Raw genomic sequence first — 20,629 nt, forward strand, 5'->3', positions numbered from 1 at the left:
AAATTACCTGCTTATCATTCTTAATCTAGACGCATCTTACTGCATTCATTGCATAGATAGTGTATAGACAAATTCATATCTTTACATATCTATTACAGTAAACTCTGTCTGATATCTCTCAAAAATTTCTCCGTAACTTATGGGATATTGGTATTATATATACATATGTAAAATATGTAATGAAGAATACCAAACTAAGTCCTATAATAAAATTCATTTCAAAAATTTATTTCCCTGATCGTACGAGATGAACCCCTCAACTAGTTCAAGTTCCTCGGATTCCGATATAGAGTTTCACTCGAGCTCCGAAAGCAGTGTGACCGGAATGGATCAACCAATTAGCCATCATCTATTCTGGATGAATTGGGGATGGGTTCGTAGTTTACTAAATCATTGGAGACAAGAAGAAGGCGATCCCTTCCATCCACCACATTTCCCTCTTGGCGAAGAACCTGAAGCACTTACCGGTGAACCTGTTCAAGACACCATTTTCTCTCTCATTTCTAGAGTATCTCGTCATGATTATATACTATCTCAAATTCTAGATCTTATTCATCCACTCGTCCGAACCAACAATCACCCCGGTGTAATAGAAGAAGTCAACGAGCTTCGCGCTCTGGTAGTGACTTTGGAGGATATGGTGCGAAGATTACAAGCACCATCAGCAACACCAGTACCACCAACAACATCCACATCCCACAGCTCGACGTCACAATCTGCACCTCGAGCATCAACGTCATACGCACCGTAGGTACCAAGGAGTACCAACAACAATAACCGATGAAGTATTGATTCATAACTTCATTGGAGAAACATCCTGCGGCGATGAAGTAATCTCTAAAGTCTTAGAGATTATCTGTTCTAGCCTTAACCATAAATTAAATGAGTAGAAACCCTGACCGGAATAGTGCGTTATTTACAAACGACACATGTTACACAAGCATTAACAGCAGTACCGTCAGCATCATCAGCATCAGCAGTACCGTCGGCATCACCTACAGTATCACCGGCACCCGCAACGCCTGCAACATCACAAATTCCGTAAACTCTGTAACCACCTCAGATATTGACACCACCATCACCAACAGATATATTGTATCAACGAGTTATGAATTATTAACTCATTCCCACTGAAGGATTTATATGTATATCTTATATATATAAATTTTGAAACCATAATAGATCTTTCCGTACTAAGCTATCACGGTTAATTCATATTACTAATATGCTATGATCTACATCCTTCGTCAGCAACTTAACCATCGTTAACTACAATCTCTGTTTCAATTCAATGAATTCCATTTCATAATAAATCAAGTGTATTATTCAAATATATGTTTGATTTTACACTTTCATCATCGATGGACTCCAAACTTTTCAGACAACATCATTCGTACCTTGCGAAGTTCACAAGAATTCCACGAACACTAACACCATTCACCGAAGAAATATCAATAAAAATGAATAATGAAGTATTGATTCATGATTTCATTTACATTGAAGAATTAATCCGCGAAGATTACGTAATTTATAAAGTTCTAGAGATTATTCATTTCTAGTTCCAGTCGAAAATCAAATGAGTTTAATATTAACTCATTAAATCCGTATTACATTCGAAGAAAATATATATATTTTTTCATAAAGACTGTCATAAAAATTATTTTGTACAAAATATTACTGGTGAATTTTTTTTAACGGGTAGGTAATATCCGAGAAATAATTTAAAGTTCACAATTAATATATTATATTCTTCGATTCCGATTCAGCAAATCATCAACTCTACTCACTACTTTCACAACAATATACATTCTTTCATAGAAATCAAAACAACCATTCTCATTCAAATTCGATTGCATATTCTGATTTTGACAAATCAAAATTCAAGTCAAGATTTAACAGAAGATATCACTCTTAGATTTCTACATCCTTCAAAGCTATACTTTGACTTCAAAACTGTGATAGAACATCACTTCTATTCATAAAACCCAGAAAAATATTCGCATCATTAAAAATTCCAGAACATCACATGTATATTGACAATTACAATCTGCGTTCAAACCCTTCATGATTCTTGAAAACACCTCAACTAAGGACCAATCGAGAGGATGAACCAATCACACGATACATACGAAGAATATATGCACCTGGAGGACACTTGGAACCTAAGTAAAAGTTTAACACATATCTGCGTCAGATCCTTTGGCATTTATTACCAAAAATATCTTTACAATCCCTTTTCAAAGTAGCAAATTCTGTCACAGCTCCAACAAGTCAACTTCGACTTTTCAGTCGAAACAGTCTTATTATAACTTCGATATACACGTTGCCCTTTCGCCATCGTTACCGAGGAACCTTTTACATTCCACCATATTAACAGTAAACGTATCAACAACTTCGTTACCCTTTAACTTAAGCCTCTCCGAAAAATCACTATACTTATTCATTGAGACCCTATCATGTACTCATCTGCATCTTGTAACGATAATTGCCATACCAAAAAGCTTGAATCATTATTCTCGAATTTCACAGCAATTCTACGCCAACAGTTATATATACACATATAACGTCTATCTCCTAGACTTACATAATTTGAATGTGAAGTTTCTGAAAAATACCCTAAACTGCGAACTAGTTCTCCGAATCTTTGAAAAATGTTGATGAAGCAGCAAAAACTGTAAACGACATTAACAGTCAAAAGTTTGATGATAAAGAATAGTGTGTTGGCAAAGCTCAGAAAAAGAGAAGGTTTGGAACTGGAAAACGGATTGAGCAAACTATGAAGGAGGCTGTGGACAAATCACAAAGACTAAACCTACCTTCAAAGAATCCAAATGATTCAGTATCTACTGAAGTCATTAATGAATACCTTGCTCCTTACTCTAAAACCCTTGCGGACAATATTCTTCATCATCCTCTGATCTTAGAAATTCTAATATATCATCGTATCTTTCATTATAAATATCCTCGATATTTCGGCAGATATTTTCATAGCTATTCTTATCTGAAATAATTTATCTCTTCGCGCTATCTGTGTTACATCATAAAAGAAACTGTTTTAGTTTCTAAATTCTAAAAAAAAAAATTCAGATTTAAAATATGAATGTTTTTGAAGTAGTGTTGAGAACTGAAGCATGAGTTAGTATAATATAATGACACTTGATCAACGTGATTATATTACAGTAAGTCATGCTGAGTTTCTAAATGGAACGTGATGATTCACAGATCATACCGTCATCACGTGCCATGTTACACGACTCTTGTATTCTATTTAACCTCTAAAAATATCAAGAAAATATTTTTCTTGATGATTCGGCCTTTTCCGGGATATTCTGGTAATTTGACAAATCAAGCTCGTGCCATTAAAATTTTCATCTTAGAATATTAACTATATTCATTCCGAAATTCATATCTACGAATTCTGGACCATTACATGCGGTGCTTAATGGCAAGAAGAGAAAACAAAAGAATGAAGCTCCGAAATAGAAAGGGGGTATAAATCACAGCAAACAGAAAAGATCATTAATCGTAGACGTCAATGATTATGGAAAAACAGGAGCAGGGACTCCGAAAAATAAGGAAAGATATAAGGCCCGACGACAATACATAAATTAAAAACCGTATATATCGATGCATATAGCAATATAAAGACACGGGAGAACTAAAAACACTATAAAATCAAGAGTATAATAGAAGTAAATAGATTCTTCTGGAGGTAGATGAAAAAGAAGAATGACAGATATTAAAGTTAGGAGTATATCAAGAATCAGAACTGGATGGAGCATATTGATGAATGCTTTAAAGTATGAATTGAAAGAGGAAAAATAGAAGGTGTGAGCTGTGGAAATAAGGAAACGAAGGGGTGGATTTATAGTAAAAATCCGACAGAGCAATCGAGACAGATTATCGCATTTAATCAAAGCGAATCCTAATTTCCTTAATTACCGAAGAACCAAATCTTATTACGAAGATTTTCTCTAAATCCCTTGAATTTCGGAAATCAACCATGACTACGTCGTCGGTTGAAACTAACCTATATTTACTCATTTCACTCTTTTGTGATAGCTTCACTCGTACTCTTCACAAAATCAAATTGTTTTATCTATATTACTCATTGATGTTAAAACTCTAATTTCCAACTCGTATGTGTCATGAAAACATACTTATTGTCAGCCATGACCATTCCAATCAAATTTCGGGATGAAATTTCTTTAACGGGTAGGTACTGTGACAAACCGGAAATTTCCGATCAAATTTAAACTTATTCTTTATATGTTTCTGACACGATAAGCAAAGTCTATAATGTTAAAATCTCAAAAACTTTAAACTATATTCATGTAATCAATTACCCTTTGACTGTGCTCGACGATTCACGAACATTTATGTGTATAGATATGTATATATATATATATATATATATATATATATATATATATATATATGTATATATAATATTGTTATTGTAATTGAAAACGTTAATAAAGTATTAGATGTATAATACTTTACATACACGTATTATTTTCAATATATTTATCGGCGGAATTAAAAGATAATATCAAATGATTGAAATATCAAATACATTGTGATTATGATTACGGGTCTCTGTTATGAGGTCCACTATGATTTAAGAAATCTGTTCTTTTTGACAACATTTGGAAAATGGTAAAGTGATTTACAAGTAAGAATAAATGTGTCAATTAACAAGAACTAGACAAGGACTAGTGGAGATTCTGTTTGATTTCTAATATTTTCCCAGTGACTGTGATAAGATAATTATTATAACTTTCATTTTGTTTAATATGAAAGTAAGAACGTGTAGTGTAAATAACTTAGATGTTGGATATTGACAAGTTAAGTAAATAAACGATTTACATTAAATGATTTCATACATTTAATTAACCATTGGACTTATCTTATGCTTCACCAACAAACGATGATTTAGAAACTTGAAACCTGTTATGTGTCATATATGATTTTACCTTTCTAAAACATGTTATGATATAACGATTTTCATTATTTTAAACTTTTAACAAAATGTTTTTTTTATAAATATAATTAGTTTTGGAAAACAAAGTTATCATATTTATTTGAATTAGTTTCAAACGTACAAAAAAAAACGTTTTAAGTTTAAAAAGAACTTTATTATTAAAACATTTTACAAGATAAGCGATTTATGAATTTTGAGGAACTTAATTAAAAGCTTTGTATTATATATATATATATATATATATATATATATATATATATATATATATATATATATATATATATATATATATATATATATATTGTTTCAAAAATGTAAACGTGATACGACATAATATTTTTCTATTATTTAAACAATTATAAATGAACTTTAAAATATAATTACTTTTGAAAAACTAAAATATAATATTATTAAATAAATATTTCAATCCTATATAATATGTACAAAATTATATTTTTCTTTGAGAATATATATATATATATATATATATATATATATATATATATATATATATATATATATATATATATATATATATATATATAGCGAGACGTCGATTTATAGAAGCAAATGACCAAAATATTCAAATGTATAAGTTACATTTCATGGAGTATAATTATTGGTGAAATAAGTCTAATTATTGATAAAGGTACGTGTCGCGAAATGTAAAGTACAAGTTTTCTAAGCGTACGAAAGGACGTTCGAAAAATTGAAACTGGCATGTAAGTCGAGCGTCAACGTACGATTCATCGGTGCTAAAATTACAAATCAACTATGCACGAGAATATAATATAATATTTAATTAATTCTAAAGATTAAATATATTATATATTAAGTAAATATATATATGTATAATATGAGTGTCGGTAGCCTAATTATTGGATATGTGCTGTAATATGAGACCATGCGAACGCATGGTTGATACATTCAATCCCCATGCGATCGCATGGGGGGTTGGGGGCAGCCACTTCCTTTTAAACGCGAACGAATTCAGTTTTTGATTCATAATTCATTCATCTTTCTCTCTCGCACTCTCTCAATATTTATATTTATTATTATTATTATTAAGATTAATATTATTATTATTAATAGTATTATTATTATAAGTAGTATTATTATTAGTATTATTATACATAAAATACTACGATGAGGTTATGAGCGAGTTATTTCAAGACGGGTTTTTGAGCGGGATAGAGCTAAGGAAATTATCGGTTATATCTATGGAGGTTATGAGTATTGTTCGGGGGTATGCTCGTAAGGTCAATCTAGTGTTTATCATCTCCGTTGCGTCTACGTACTTTCCTGCATTATTGAATCACAATGTTGATACGTGAGCATTCATATCATACCTTTTATATATTAATAGTGTATCCCTGACTAGTGCTCGAGTATATATGATTATGCATGCTTGTATGTTTATTATCATCGTTAGATAATTTATGATAAATCATGAATTTGATACATATGCTACTGAGATAAGGTGTATTGGAAAGCTGGCGAAAAATTAATAACTTTTCATTTAGAAAGCGTATGGTTTTGATGAATGAATTAAAAGATATAATCAATTGAATTATCATTAATTTTAAGTATTATTGTTAAAATGATTATTATTATTACTATCATCGTTATTATCGTCGTTATTATTATTATTATTATTATTATTTTTATTTTTATTATCATTAAAATAGTTATTAGTATATTCATTAATGTTATTATAATATTTATTATTATTAGTATCATTATCATTAAAATTAATATTAGTATCATCTAATTATTATGACTAATATTATTATCATTATTATGAACGCGATATAAAAGAGGACTAAAGGCTATTAAACAAATCGATTAGAAAATAATGAGTATGAGTATCATGATGAAATTAAAATATTGTAAGAAATTGATTTAAGAGAAAAATATCGTTTCCATTTTTTATCAATATTATTATTATTATTATTATTAAAAGTATCATTTATATTAAAACCATCTTTTTATTAAAAATTATCATTTTCAATAGAAATATCATTGTTATTATAAAATATCATTTTTATTATCATTTTAGTATTATTATTATTATTAAAAATTATCATTGTGAATAGAATTATTATTATTTTTATATAAAACGTTATTATTATTACAGTTAATATTAACAAGTGTCGTTATTTTTAAAATTATCATGATTATAATTATCACTAGTAAAAATAAATATTGCTATTATTATTAGTAGAATAATAATAATTATTATTATTACAAAATACAACTTTTACTTAATATTATTATTATCAATATTATTTTATCAAATAAATATGTGATACAAAGATATTTTTACCACACGTAATATAATTACATTATTATTACATATCACTATATTTTTATGATATTAAGTGAACTTTATAAATTTTATTATTTAAGATATATAAAATTATATTTTTATCATATATAAATTTTAAATATAAATTTTTATTAACAAATGACTTTTATTAATTACTCTAATAAAATCTGATAGATATATGTAAATATATAAAATGACTATATTTATGTTATATAACTTTTGGAAGTCATTTTTTTGGATTATATGACTTTTGTTGACTTTTGCATGATAATCTCGAGCATTAGGATTGTGATACACTATGACCTGGCCTAAATTATTAAATAGATATTGACCAATATATAAATACATATAACTAATATAGGTTCGTGAATCCGAGACCAACTTTGCACATGTTCAATGCCGTCATATGTATTTTTACTATGAAATACAGTATTGTGAGTTTCATTACTCCCTTTTTAAAAGCTTTTGCAATATATATTTTTGGGACTGAGAATACATGCACTGCTTTTATAAATGTTTCACGAAATAGATACAAGTACTTAAAACTACATTCTATGTTTGGATTACTATACCGAATATTGCCTCATAACTTGGTAATCTAAGAATTAGGGAAATGGCCCCTAATTGACGCGAATCCTAAAGGTAGATCTACGGGCACTGACTAGCCCCAGTCAGAGAATTTGAACTGCTTTAGTACTTCAATTTAAATGGTGACTGTGATTGCCAGTATATGGCATACTTGCGAGTATACGGGGGATATTCTATATGCATTATGTTAATGTCGGTTACCAGGTGTTCATCATATGAATGATTTTTATACACTTGCGAGTGTATGATGTTTATGAAAAATGGAAATGAAAATCTTGTGGTCTATTAAAATTATGGAAATGATTGATTAAGATAAACTAATGAACTCACCAACCTTTTGGTTGACACTTGTAAACATGTTTATTCTCAGGATTGAAAGAGATCTTCTGCTGTGCATTTGCTCATTTTAAAGATATTACCTGGAGTCATTCATGGCATATTTCAAAAGACGTTGCATTCAAGTTGTTGAGTTCAATAAAGATTATTATTAAGTAAATGACAGATTAGGTCATTTATAGTTTGGATATTATGAAATGGTATGCATGTCTGTCAACTTTCGATGTAATGAAAGTATCTCTTTAAAAACGAATGCAATGTTTGTAAAAATGTATCATATAGAGGTCAAATACCTCGCAATGTAACCATATGTTACTGTATTCGTCCTTATGGATTAGGACGGGTAGCTTCAGTGATAATCAAAGTATTATTCACACCAAGGTTGCAAAATTTGTTATTCGGTGATTAAGCGGTCATGACTTTGGAATGAGTAATTGGTAATTCGGGGTTAATCAGTTTGTACTTTATACATTTAAATATTAAATATCAAAAATTATATGTGTATATATAGAAGAAAATCATAAATATAATTATAAACTTTAACATAATTGATAAAATTGTTCATTTTGTTCAATAACTATTAATTTCTAGTTTAAATTCATGGTAAAACGTTGATCAGTTTTGACTTTGACCGACTTTGATTACCAAAATCGATTTTGACCCATCAATTGACGTTGACTAAGTAATTAAATGGATTTTGGTGATTCGGAACGGATTTCTTTTCAAAATGATTAATCTAGGATTAATCGGCGAGTAATCGGGTTTTTTACAACAGTGATTCAAACATTTAAGGAATCTGTTTTTCATGAACACACAAAACACATTACTATAGATTGTCATTTTACGGGTGAAATAGTCATGGAAAGGGTTGATTCAGTTGAGTAATTTGCCCACTCCTTCTCAACTAGTTGACAGTCCGAGGTGTAGATAAATAATGTTAGCCGGAATTAGCGAGTTTCGTTGACAACATAAGTTAGTTATCAGTTTTAATATAACTGTGAGCCCTTCTCACAACTTTATTCTTCTGGTTTACCCATCAATATTGCATAGAAGGCATCCATAGCTAGCATACAATTATCCATGAAGATATTGAGATATAAATAAGTTATTCCTATAAATAACTTGACTCGGGTCGAGTAGAAATGAGAAGAAATCAATATCTCATTCATTTTTCATCAATTCTAGGTGCAAGAAAGTTTTTAGATGCCTTGATAAACAAGACATGCACATCAATTCACATCAAATCCAAAGAAGTTCATCAATTTCAATTACAACAGTGTCTGCTTGTTATTTATCAACAATTTGCACAACTAAATCACTTACCAACATTTGCCAGCAGGTGGGTTCACAATGGAAATCCAAAAATGCCTTAGTGGAAGGTTTACTCGATCTGCTTACACTGCATAAGGGACAACTTTTAGGTTATGTTGCATTTTTGGGAAGACGATGTTTTCTTGTAAAAGAACAAAAGGTGTTAGATATTACCTTTAGTCAAATGCATAAGGATCGTCAGCATATGGGTTTAATGATCCTTCAGTGAACAGATCGCCGATATTAGGAGGATTTTGTTGACTTCCTCCCTTCATTCGCTGTTCATAAAATTTTCAATAATTATGTTAGAATTCATACAAAAAAGGTATAAGTTCCAGCACAAATACTTAAAATTTACCGCGATAGCATTTCTAGGGCTAGTGACTCTTGGTGTTCGCCTCTTGTTCTTTTTCTCATCCTTCCAAACATGTCAATACAAAATGTCAATACATATACAGAATAAACACATATGTGACATACAAGATTTTATGATCTCAAATGATCTCAAAATGAGATCATACAAGAGTTTACACCTAAACTTACTCACACTAATCCTATCACTCTCACTAAGCTTCCAATAATTCACAATGGAACCTAATTAGATTAAAGTTTTCCTGGTTCTAAATATTAGGAACTAGAGCTTAATCATGTTAAACTAAACTGTGAAATCCTTGTAAGCATTCAGTTATGACTTAATCATGTGAATACAAGAGATATAGCTTGATTCAGATTTGTACTCATAGATTTAGCATCATCACCTTCAAACTATTTATAAAGAACATTCATTCATAATAAAACATGAATTCTTCATTCTATGAGTTAACACAAGAACACCATACCTGAAACATGATTGTACTTTTTGTTTTGCGGCACTTTGTGATTGTTCTGTTGGATGTTTCAACTTCATACTCATGGTGAGTTACCTTCAATGATAGCAGCTTTTGTAACTCAGTTAAACCCTCAAGTTTAAGTTTTGTAAATGCAGATTAGCTTAACTACACATACAACATAAGATTGCTAATCATTTAAAAAAAAAACCATCAGCATATTCCTCAAGACCGATTTATCACTTCTAACTGCATCTTTTCTACTTTTACCAATAGACTGTAGAATATGTATATGGGAGGTAGATGTGAATACTCTACCTTTTTACTATGCTTGGGAATGTTTATTACACTTACTGGTTTAGCTTTCTCGGTTTTCTTCACCATCTTTGATACTGGTGGTTGTGTAGCGTTCATGTAAGGCACCGATTACTTTTAATTGCAACTGCAACAAAGCCTTCTGCCTCTCCTCCTGTAATAAAATTCCATTGTGAAAAAAATGAGATATACCATCTCTTTTGGTAGTACAAGAAGTGGGACCATCCCTTAAAAAAATATGAATTTAAACTATGCATACCTTGTCCTTCTGTAAATTCAGCTCCTCTTCAAGATGCCTACACTCCTCATTATGTTGAGACCTCATTTCCCTTAACTCAGCCTCATGTTGATTCTTAAGTAACTTGGTGTTCTGGATGCATTGTGAGAATTAGCAATTTAAAAGAATGTATATGCATTTATTATGAATCAGAATTCATCGATGGATTAATATGTACCTCTTTCAGTTTATTCCCAGCCTGGAGTTGAAATTTTCGCAACTCTTCACTATGATTAGCTCTTAGATGTGATAGCCCGTCCTAATCCACCTGGACGAAGTCATCAATATTTGGTCCCATTGCGAGGTACTGTCTTAAATATGCCATGAACGACTCCAAGTAATATCTCTAAAATGAGCAAATGCACAGTGGAAGATTTCTTTCATACCTGAGAATAAACATGCTTTAAAGTGTTAACCAAAAGGTTGGTGAGTTCATTAGTTTATCGTAATCAATCATTTCCATAATTTTTAATAGACCACAAGATTTAATTTATTCAATAATCATACACTCGCAAGTGTTTAAAATTCATTCATATGGATTGAACACCTGGTAACTGACCTTAACAGGATGCATATAGAATATCCCCATCATTCTGGGACTCTCATCAGACATGATAAATCGAAGTACTAAAGTAGTTCAAATTCTCTGACTGGGGCTTGTTAGTGCCCATAGATCTATCTTTAGGATTCGCGTCAATTGGTGACAATTATCATAAACACTAATTCTTAGGCTACCAAGCTAAAAGGGGGCATATTCGGTTCGATAATCCAACCATAGAATATAGTTTCGATCACTTGTGTCTATTTCGTAAAATATTTATAAAAGCAGCGCATGTATTCTCAGTCCTAAAAATATATATTGCAAAAGCATTTAAAAAGGGCACAAATGAAACTCAATATATGATATTGTGGCAAAATATGCATACGACGGAACAGAACAATGCAGTGTTGGCCTCGGATTCACGAACCTATGTCAATTATATATATATATATATATATATATATATATATATATATATATATATATATAAATTTTATAATGTATTTATGATTAATATGCTAATATATAATTATATTAATACTTATAATAGGTTATATTATATATATATATATATATATATATATATATATATATATATATATATATATATATATATATATATATGATATATATAATTTAATTAATGTTATAATAATAATATATTAGTTAATATATTAAAACATGGTAGTTTGTAATATTAGTTATATTTATGCTACATGTAATAATTATACTTTATATAAAGAATATTTGTTGTAATAATAATAATACTAGTAGTAATATTAGTAATACAAATAATGATACTAATAATAATAATGTTATAAATAATAATTTTAAATGTTAAAAAAATATTAATGATGATGATAATAGTAATAATAATTATGATATTCATAAAATTAATAATATTAGTAATTTTCATAAAAATAATAATAATGATAATAATAATAATAATAAAAATAAAAACAATTCTAATAATAATAATGATAATTTTAATGATAATAAAATGATAATTTTAATAATACTAATAATAATAGTAATATTAAATTTTAATAAAAATGATAATTTTAATAATAATGATAAAAATAGTTATTATTATTGATAATATTAATAATGATAGTTTTTAATAATAATAATAATGCTTACATTAATAATTATAATTATAATGATAATAATAATAATAATACATATATTAATAATAAAAATGATAAAAATTAATAATAATAATAATAATAATAATAATAATAATAATAGTAATAATAATAATAATAATAATAATAATAATAATAATAATAATAATAATAATAATAATAATAATAATAATATTACTAATATTACTGCCTTAAGAAACAAGCTTTCCAAAAAAAAATGCAACTGCCCAGGTTCGAACCCACGACCTCTCATAAACCTGAACAACTCCTTAACCACTCTTCCAAACCCATTTATCTTCATCACCATCATTGTTATCATCTTCACACTTGCTTCCATTAATCATCATCGTCATTCGTTATTGTATCATCTATATGATTTATGTATTTTTGATTCATCACCATTATCTTAAACTATCATCATTAATCATCTAACATCATCTATATCGTCACTTCATCAAAGTATTATTATCATCATAATCGAACCTAGTTATCACGACATCATCTTTCTCATCATGGATGTTTATAATAACCACTATCATCATATCGTATGTCAATATCATCATCATCCTAACATCATCAACATTACACGATCATCTTCATCATTTATTATCATCTTTTACGTTCGAGAATAAGAGAAAACACAGCTGCAGTCTATGATTAAAAGGGTGTAGCAGGTGGTGGTTAAAGTTTGTTTGAAACAGCAACTATTTACAGTCTGATTCGTTGTGTTGGTTGTCGAAGGAAAAGAAAATAAAAGCAGCATGTTGCAGCGGTTATTCCATGGTGGTTAAATGGGTTGATCGTGGTTTGTTCTTGGGCTGCAAACAGAACAAGTGGACTGCAGTAACAAGTCGACAAGTACAAAAGCTAGCCCAAGTAGATTTTTGGGCCGATTTAGATCCAGGTTTAAATTAAGTGCATAATGGGCTTTAGTTGTAACTTCAAACAAATGTAATTTAGGCTTGATCTGGTTACTATACTTCAAAAGTAATTGGTTTTGATTACAACGAAAACAATAACAGCCGAAATATTTAATCACCAAGTTGCACAAGTGGGGTTCGATGGTCTGTGATTGGAACAAAATAGAAGGAAAGTAGGGTCACGTACATTATCTTTATGTAACGACCCGGAAATTTCCGACCAAATTTAAACCTTAAACTCTATATGTTTCCGACACGATAAGCAAAAACCCTAATATTGAGTCTAGAAAGTTTGAAATCTATATCTGGATGATTAGTTACCTTTTTGACCAAGCCTGATGATTCACGAACATTTACGTGAGTATACGATATATATTTATTATTTGATAATGATAACAAAGTATTAGATATGTAATAATAGATTTCGATATAAGAATATTATATTTATCGGCAAGTGTAAAAGATAATATAATTTTATAAATATCTGCAACTGTTTTTGTCAAAAATATTAACGAGTCATTTTTTGTAAAATGAAGGTTTTAACATTATCTTAAAAGTCAGAAAATTTCTGGAAACCTTTTGACAAATTTCAAATAATAATATTCTGTGTTTTTAATAAAAATAAATATTTAATTAAAAAGTGTTTATCAAATATATATTTTAAAATAATCGTGCAACGTTTTGATTTTACTAACATTATTAAAATATATTTCTAATAACAACGAGACCTCGATTTATAAAAGTAAATGACCACAATGCTCAAAAGGTTAAGTTACATTTTTGGTGAGATTATTTTCTTAATTTAAATCTATTATTTTGTCAAAGGTACGAGTCACCAAACTTTAAGTGTTAGTTTTCTTGACGTACGAAACTTATTTTGGAAAACCGGAACTGAGACAGTAGATGGTTGACAACGTAAAAGTAATTTTTGTAAAAATTATATTTCTACCCTAAACGTAAATAAAATATAATATTTAATTAATTAGATAAATTAAATATAATATAATTTATATAATAAACGATCATCGGATTCTTTTTAAGGAGATATTTAGTGCAAGTCGTGGGGCCCATCTAGTCATGATATGTCTTTAAATGCCGTGTAATCTGGCACTTGATTCATTCACTTTAACTTTGCACACACATGCACAACAAAAATAATACTCCGTAACATAATATTATTACTATTATTTTATTATTAAAATTATTATTATTATTATTATTATTATTCATATTAAGATTAAAATTAGTATTAATCTTAAGATTTTGAGTATCCTTAGAGTTAATTATACACAAAAATACTATGACGGGGTTCTGCCCAAGTGTTCCAAAACTAATTTCATGAGTGGGATAAAATTAAGGAGATTATGGGTCATAACTATGGAAGTTATGGGTATGGATCGGGGGTTTTGCTCGTGAGCTAAACTAGTATTTATCGCCCTCGGGGTGTTTATATATCTATCCTGCAATATTGAATCTCAATATTGATACGTGAGCACTCAAAACTTGACTTTTATTTACTTTTAGTGTGTCCCTGACTAGTGCTCGAGAAATTAAGATCATGCATGCTATTTTATCTATTTTTGACAAAATATGTTTTAGGACAGAATCTGAATTAGTTACTCTTGCGGTCAAGATAAGATATATGAATTATATGTTTTTGGAAAGGTGGCGAAAAACTATAAACTTTTCATTTAGATGTCAAATGGATTCGACGGACGGATTTGAAGTTATAACCAATTGAACTTTTGTACGAATTATTAAAAATGAATACTTTTATTTTTACGTCGTCGTTAAAAATCATCGTTATTACTATAATTATTATCATTAATGTTATTATGATTATTAATAACTAATATTTTTATCAACAACTGTAAGAATTATTATCTTAATTGTTATTGTTATTAAAATTATTAATTATCATTTTTTTTAAAAAAAAATATTATTATTGTTATTATTATGATTATTATTATTATTATTATTATTATTATTATTATTTATGTTAATAACTAAAAACAAATAATATTTTGTCAAAAACTATCAAAATATTATTTTGATTATTATAATTAATAAAATTATCAATTTATCATTTTTGTTACCATTATTAATATTAAATAATTATTTTGATCACTATTATTAAAATTATCAATTTATTAATAACATTAGTATTTTTAATAAATGTATTATTTTAAAGGAAATATTATTATTATAAAATATTAACTCATCGTTTTAATATATTTTTACATATAAAATATTATTTATTAACAAGTGAATTATATTATTATTTACTATAAATAAATTTTGTTAAATATTTAAAAATATAAAATGACAATATTTGATTATGTAGAAATTTTTGGAAATTATTTTGAGTCAAATGAATTTCTGTTAACTTTTACATATTAGTCTCGAGCATTAGGATTGGTACACTATAAATTGATTTTATTTGTTATTTAGATATTAATCAATATATATATATATATAATTAATTAGGTTCGTGAATCGAAGGCCAACCTTATAAGTTACCAATGGTGTTATATGTATTTTTACTACAAAATACATTAGGTGAGTATATAGTCCCACTTTTAAACTCTAAGTATTTCGGGATGAGAATACATGTATTTTATGTTTTACGTTATGGACACAAGTAACTGAAAAATATATTCTACGTTGAGTTGTACCACTGGCATGCTTCCCTGTAGCTTGGTAACTAATATTTACAGCGGTATTGTAAACGCGAATCCTGTTGATAGATCTATCGGGCCTGACAACCCCAACCGGACTGGACGACCAGTATTCAACGGTTGCACAGTACTTCGTTTCGTGACTACACTTGGTACAGTGTAGTAAGATTTCATAATAAAGGGAATATGCGACGTGATTAAATGTTAAGTATGGTTACCAAGTGCTCAACCACTTAGAATATTTTTATTAAAATGTTTATATATGAAATCTTGTGTTCCATTATTATAACGCTGCTAGCATCAAACCTATATATCTCACCAACTTTATGTTGACGTTATAAAGCATGTTATTCTCAGGTATGAATTAAGTCTTCCGCTGTGCATTAGCTCATGTTAAGGATACTACTTGGAACCATTTAAGCCATGATACAAAGACGTTGCACTCGAGTCATTGAAGTTCATTAGAGATTGTTATTATGAAAATGGCAGATTAGGTCATTTGAATGTTATGAAATGTTAAGCGAATATGTCACATCATGATGTAAAAATAGATTGCCTTTTTAGGAATAAATGCAACGTTTGTGAAATGTATCATATAGAGGTCAAGTACCTCGCGATGTTATCATATGTTATTGTATTCGTCCCTGTGGATTGGGTCGGGTCGTCTCATGTGGTATCAGAGCGTTGGTCTTAGCGAACCTGGTCTGCATTAGTGTGTCTAACTAGTAAGTTGTTAGGATACATTAGTGAGTCTGGACTTTGACCGTGTCTGCATGTCAAAAGTTTTGCTTATCATTTCTAGTCGGAAATCATCTACTTATCATCCTTAGGGAATTACCTGCTTATCATTCTTAAGTCTAGACACGTCTTACTGTATTTAGTGCATCGATAGTGTATAGTCAAAATTCGTATCCTAGCGTATCTGTTACTATAGACATTGCCTGACGAATTTCAAAGATTCCCCGCAATTCACGGGATTTTGAGTATTATAAATACATATGTAAATTATGTATTGAAGAATACCAAACCCAACTCCTATAATCTATTCCAAATCAAAAATTCATTTCCCCAACTATACAAGATGGATTCTTCATCCAGTTCGAATTCCTCCGACTTCGATAGCTACGCCGATATGGATTTCCATTCGAGCTCCGAGAACAGCGTCACCGGAATGGATCAACCAATTTCCCATCATCTATTCTGAATGAATTGGGGATGGGTTCGTAATATACTAAATTTCTGGAGGCAAGAAGAAGGTGATCCATTCCATCCACCAAATTGTCCTCTTAATGATGAACCTGAAGCACTTACCGGCGAACCTATACGAAACACCATTTTCTCGCTTATTTCTAGAGTATCTCGTCATGATTATATACTATCCCATATTTCGAATCTTGTTCATTCGCTCGTTCCAACCGTCAACCATCCCGGTGTAATAGAAGAAGTCAATGAGCTCCGTGCTCGGGTAGTGGCTTTGGAGAATATGGTGCGAAGGTTACAAACACCAGCGGCAGCACCAGCAGCATAATTCGTACTACCACTATCAACGCCGACAGTACCTTTATCACCCTCAATCACAATCTTGTGGTAAACCTCAACGTCATAATCTGTGCCTCGGATATCAACATCACACGCCTCAATATCTGTACTTCGAGTATGAACTTCGTTCTACACATCGATCTACATCGACTATCTTCGCTTTATGTATCATTCTGCCTCATTTTTCCTCGTTCGACATGATGATTATGTAATTTCTAAAGTTTTAGAGATTATGTAATCTAGTATTAACGATAAATCAGATGAGTTTTTGACTCATTAAATCCATGATTACATCCGATGAAAATATATATGCAAGTATATTTTCATAAAGATTGTAATTAAAAATTCTTTTGTACAAACTGTTAACGATGAAAATATTTTAACGGGTGGGTAGTACCCGAGGAATATTTAGAATTCACATTAATAAGTTACACTGTACATTCTTCGAATCTGATTCAACGGTCATTTACTATCCTACTTACAACCACCGGTATTCGTATCCGCTCACCCCAGAATAACTATTTTCATTCAAAATTTTATATTCGGATTTTGACCTATCAGAATCCAACAAGTGGCATAAAGAAGGAAACGTTGGACAAAATAAAATTGATAGAAACAGACAAATTAACTAAATTGAAATATTGTTAGGAAATTCACGCTAACTGTTCCTAGCTAACTGTTCCCGGCTAACATTTAATTTATTGCAATTTACATTCTCGCAATTTTATTCCTGCACTTTACATACCGTCGGGACACATGTACAATAATACGTCGGATTAATTCTGAGACAACACGTTGTATAATGGGTCATGATATATATTTATTTATTTTACGCACTTTAAATAACGGGACGCGTATACCAGTTTTCGACTTATCATATTGACCCATCTATATATATATATTTTGGAACAACCATAGACACTCTATATGTGAAGGTGGGAGTTGGCTATACAGGGTCGGAGTTAATTCCAAAATATATATATACTTTGAGTTGTGATCGACACTGAGACCGGTACACGGGTAACGATACGTATTTATTAGTTCGAATATTATATATATGAAATTATTGGACCATTGGACAATCGGACTATTGGACTGCTAACTTTGGACAACTAAAATGGATTAAAATGTTGATTATAACATATGAAACTAAACAACTCTTCAAGTTTGCCACTTGATTCTATCCTAAACCTCATTTGTACCTCGACAATTACAATTCGTGTTCAAATCTTTCATGATTCTTGAAAACACCTCGATCGAAAAGTTGAACCAGCTGTACCTCGTCTATGGAAGAAAGATTCATGCATACAGTTATGCACCTGAAAAAAAAAAAAAAAAAAAAAAAACCCTGAACTATGAAGTAGTTCTTGAAATGCTGATGAAGCAACAAAAACTGTAAACGACTTTAACGGTCACAAGATTGATGATAAAGTACCGTGTGTTGGTAAAGCTTTGAAAAAGAGAAGGTTGAGAACTGGAAAAGTTTTGAGCAAAGTATGAAGGAGGCCGTGAACAAATCGTGAAAACTAAATCTGACTTCAAAGGATCCAAATGATCCAGTGTCTGCTGAAACCGTTAGTATGAACCTTACACCTTATTCTAAATCTTTCCAGATGATATTCTTCATCATCATCTTATCTCAGATATTATAAGATATCTTTATATCTTCCGTTATACATATTCTTCATATTTCTGGAGATATTTTTACAACTATTCCTATCTGCTATCATTTATCTTTCCGTAATATCTGCGTTACAATATAAAAGAAACTGTGTTAGTTTCTAAATTCTGAAACCTAAAAGTTTAAAATAGGAATGTTCTGAAGCAGTGTTGGGAACTGATGCATGAATTAGTATAATATAATGAAACTTGATCAACTTCATTATATTACAGTAAGTCATGTTAAGTTTCTAATGGAATGTGATGATCCACAGTACCATCATCATGTGCCATGTTACACGGCTCTTACATTCTATCAAATTCCCAAACATATTAGGAACATGTCATCCTAATAGCTATATCTTTTCCTGGATGTTCTGGTAATTTGATAAATCAAAACCGTGCCAATACCCTTTCTTTCTTAGAGCATTAGTTATGTTCATTCCAAATCTCATACTTACGAATTCCGGACCATTGCTCGCTTGACTCAAGGACGGGAAGAAGAAACGAAGGGACAAAAGCCCCAAAATCGAAATTGGGGTATAAATCGCAGCAAAAAGAAGAAAGTATTAACTATGGATGACAATGATTATAGAAAACAGAAACAAGAGCATCAAAGTATAAAGAGAGATATTAAACTCAACAACCACCCAGGATTTACAAACCATGTATATCTATGCCGATAGCAATATAGAGACATGGGAGAACTAGAAACACTATCAACGCAAGAGTATAGTAGAAGTAAATAGACTCTTCTGGTTGTAGATGAAAAAGAAGGATGACAGACGTGAAAATTAAGAATATATCAAGGATTAGAATAGGATGGAGCATATTGGCAAATATCTTTAAGTAAGAATTAAGGAGAAAGAGTAGAAGATGTGTGATATGGAAATAAGGGAAACGAAGGGGGTAGTTTTATAAGTGAAATATTCGGCAAAGAAATCACAACAGATTTGCCGCATTAAATCAAAGGAGATCCTGTTTCCAAAATCGCTGAAGAACCAAATCTTATCACGAAAGATTTCATTTAAATCTCGTGAATTTCGGAAATCAATCATAACCACGTCATCAGTTAAAAACAATTCCATATTACTCATTTCACTCTTTTGTGATAGCTTCGCTCGTGCGCTTCATATGATCGAATCATTTTATTTATAATGATAAAACTTCATTAATACCT

General features: G+C 29.9%; 1 pseudogene; it reads right to left on the reverse strand.

Annotated features, from left to right (window-relative positions):
• Nucleotides 1–9,724: 9,724 nt before the first annotated feature.
• The window catches only part of LOC139854894 (synaptonemal complex protein 1-like), a 103,223-nt pseudogene continuing 92,318 nt past the window's right edge, over nt 9,725–20,629 (reverse strand).

The sequence above is a fragment of the Rutidosis leptorrhynchoides genome, chromosome 6 (genome assembly GCF_046630445.1).
Source record: "Rutidosis leptorrhynchoides isolate AG116_Rl617_1_P2 chromosome 6, CSIRO_AGI_Rlap_v1, whole genome shotgun sequence".
NCBI lineage: Eukaryota > Viridiplantae > Streptophyta > Magnoliopsida > Asterales > Asteraceae > Rutidosis > Rutidosis leptorrhynchoides.